General features: G+C 59.6%; 1 long non-coding RNA gene across 1 annotated transcript; it reads right to left on the bottom strand.

Moving 5' to 3' along the window:
* Positions 1–574: 574 nt before the first annotated feature.
* On the bottom strand, positions 575–3,137 carry LOC121344545. Its single transcript, XR_005953844.1, has 5 exons — positions 3,006–3,137; positions 2,810–2,900; positions 2,157–2,258; positions 891–1,078; positions 575–598 (listed from the first exon to the last, which is right to left on the bottom strand). It is a non-coding gene; the product is annotated as an uncharacterized LOC121344545 (long non-coding RNA).
* Positions 3,138–3,449: the final 312 nt, after the last annotated feature.

The following is a 3,449-nucleotide window of genomic DNA, read 5'->3' on the forward strand; positions in this document are numbered from 1 at the left end:
GGACAGGATGTTCATGACGGGGGTACAAGGTCAGGGCTGGATCACCATGCGCATCGGGGATTTTGGGGCCAGTTTTGGGGTGACATTTTCAGGAAATTTGGGGTAATTTCAGTGGATTTTGGAGTATTTTTTTTGGGATTTTGGGCCCCAGACCTGTTTCATGATGAGCCGGGACAGGATGTTCATGACGGGGGTACAAGGTCAGCGCCTGGATCACCGTGCGCATCGGGGATTTCGGGGCCAGACTTGGGGTGAATTTTGGGGTGAATTTTGGGGTAGTTTCATGGAGATTTTTGCAGGAATTCTGGGGTAATTTCAGGGGTATTTTTGGGATCATTTCAGGGGATTTTGGGGCCCCAGACCTGTTTCATGATGAGCCTGGACAGGATGTTCATGACAGAACCTGGATGACGAAGAGCATTTGGAATTTTGCGTCCAGATTTGCAGTGAATTTTGGGGTAATTTCAGAGGGATTTTTGGGGTGATTTTTGCAGGAATTTTAGGGTAATTTCAGTGGGATTTTTGGGGTAATTTCAGGGGATTTTGGGGCCCCAGACCTGTTCCATGATGAGCCTGGACAGGATGTTCATGACAGAACCTGGATCACGAAGCTCATTTGGCATTTTGCGTCCAGTTTTGGGGTGAATTTTGGGGTAGTTTCATGGGGATTTCTGCAGGAATTCTGGGGTAATTCCAGGGGATTTTGGGGCCCCAGACCTGTTCCATGATGAGCCTGGACAGGATGTTCATGATGGGAGTACAAGGTCAGGGCTGGATCACCGTGCGCATCGGTGATTTCGGGGCGAGTTTTGGGGTGAATTTTGGGGTAGTTTCATGGGGATTTCTGCAGGAATTCTGGGGTAATTCCAGGGGATTTTGGGGCCCCAGACCTGTTCCATGATGAGCCTGGACAGGATGTTCATGACGAAGCCCCCCAGGCGGGGGTACATGGTCAGCGCCTGGATCACCGTGCGCATCAGCAGCATGGGCAGCGGGCTCTGCTCCATCAGCTGCTGCATCACCACCGCCAGCACCTCCGAGGTGTACACGTTCCGCTCCGCGAAGCACAGGTTGGTGGCTGCGGGCACAGCGGGGACGCTGGGAGGCACCGCGAGGGACTGGGGGGCACTGGGAGGGACTGGGAGGGGATGGGGAGGGAGTTGGGACCCAGTTTGGGGGACCCCATGTCCCCTGGGTGTCCCCAGTGTCCCCATGCCCACCTTTGATGATGGATTTCATGTCACACTTGGAGGAGTCGATGTTGTGCAGGGCTGCTGTGTCACTGTGTCCCTCTGTCCCTCTGAGTGTCCCTGTGTCCCTGTCACCCCCTGGGTGTCCCCATGTCCCCTGGGTGTCCCCAGTGTCCCCATGCCCACCTTTGATGATGGATTTCATGTCACACTTGGAGGAGTCGATGTTGTGCAGGGCTGCTGTGTCACTGTGTCCCTCTGTCCCTCTGAGTGTCCCTGTGTCCCTGTCACCCCCTGGGTGTCCCCATGTCCCCTGGGTGTCCCCAGTGTCCCCATGCCCACCTTTGATGATGGATTTCATGTCACACTTGGAGGAGTCGATGTTGTGCAGGGCTGCTGTGTCACTGTGTCCCTCTGTCCCTCTGAGTGTCCCTGTGTCCCTGTCACCCCCTGGGTGTCCCCATGTCCCCTGGGTGTCCCCAGTGTCCCCATGCCCACCTTTGATGATGGATTTCATGTCACACTTGGAGGAGTCGATGTTGTGCAGGGCTGCTGTGTCACTGTGTCCCTCTGTCCCTCTGAGTGTCCCTGTGTCCCTGTCACCCCCTGGGTGTCCCCATGTCCCCTGGGTGTCCCCAGTGTCCCCATGCCCACCTTTGATGATGGATTTCATGTCACACTTGGAGGAGTCGATGTTGTGCAGGGCTGCTGTGTCACTGTGTCCCTCTGTCCCTCTGAGTGTCCCTGTGTCCCTGTCACCCCCTGGGTGTCCCCATGTCCCCTGGGTGTCCCCAGTGTCCCCATGCCCACCTTTGATGATGGATTTCATGTCACACTTGGAGGAGTCGATGTTGTGCAGGGCTGCTGTGTCACTGTGTCCCTCTGTCCCTCTGAGTGTCCCTGTGTCCCTGTCACCCCCTGGGTGTCCCCATGTCCCCTGGGTGTCCCCAGTGTCCCCATGCCCACCTTTGATGATGGATTTCATGTCACACTTGGAGGAGTCGATGTTGTGCAGGGCGATCAGGAGCTCCCCGGGGTTCAGGGGGGACACGGCCGAGGCGCCGTCACCTGCGGGGACAGCGGGGTGACGGGACAGGGACAGCGGGGTGACAGGGACAGGGACAGAGACACCGGGGTGACAGGGACAGGGACAGCGGGGTGACAGGGACAGGGACAGCGGGGTGACAGGGACAGGGACAGCGGGGTGACAGGGACAGGGACAGCGGGGTGACAGGGACAGGGACAGCGGGGTGACAGGGACAGGGACAGCGGGGTGACAGGGACAGGGACAGCGGGGTGACAGGGACAGGGGACAGCGGGGTGACAAGGGACAGCGGGGTGACAGGGACAGGGGACAGGGGCTGTGTCCCATCCCAGGCTGTTCCCAAGCTGTCCCCAGGGCTGTCCCCAGCGCTGTCCCCAAGCTGTCCCCAGCTGTCCCCAGGGCTGTCCCCAAGCTGTCCCCAGCTGTCCCCAGGGCTGTCCCCAGGGCTGTCCCCAGGGCTGTCCCCAAGCTGTCCCCAGCTGTCCCCAGCTGTCCCCAGCTGTCCCCCAGCTGTCCCCAGGGCTGTCCCCAAGCTGTCCCCAGCTGTCCCCAGCTGTCCCCAGCTGTCCCCTACCGTGCTGTGTCCCCAGCAGGCGGTTGAAGACCTCCTTGACCACGATGGGGTTGAGTTTGATGAGTTTGGGCAGCGCCTGAATCACCTCTTTCTGCACCAAAACCGGCCCCGGGGACACTCAGTGACACCCAGTGACACTCAGTGACACCCGGTGACACCCAGTGACACCGGGGCAGGGGACAAAGGCCACCCCCACCTTCTCCAGCCCGTTGAGGACGGGGATGAGGAACCGGACGTCCGGCAGCCGCTTGTGGTACAGGTCCCTGACGCGCTTGACCAGCTCGGGCGAGGGTGGCACTGCGGGGAGGGGACAGCGCTGTCACCCCGGGTGTCCCCTGGGTGTCCCCAGGCTGTCCCCATGTCCCCTGTGCCAACCTTCGATGATGGATTTCATGTCACACTTGCAGGAGTCAATGGGCAGGGCTGTGTCCCTCTGTGTCCCCTCATGTCCCCAAGGTGTCCTCAGGGATGTCCCCATGTCCCCAGGGTGTCCCCAGTGTCCCCAAGGTGTCCCCAGGCTGTCCCCATGTCCCCCTGTGCCAACCTTCGATGATGGATTTCATGTCATATTTGGAGGAGTCGATGTGCAGGGCTCCTGTGTCACAGTGTCCCTCTGTGTCCCCATGTCCCCAAGGTGTCC

Source organism: Onychostruthus taczanowskii, unplaced genomic scaffold (assembly GCF_017590055.1).
Source record: "Onychostruthus taczanowskii isolate IOZ18803 unplaced genomic scaffold, ASM1759005v1 scaffold646, whole genome shotgun sequence".
Classification (NCBI taxonomy): Eukaryota; Metazoa; Chordata; class Aves; order Passeriformes; family Passeridae; genus Onychostruthus; species Onychostruthus taczanowskii.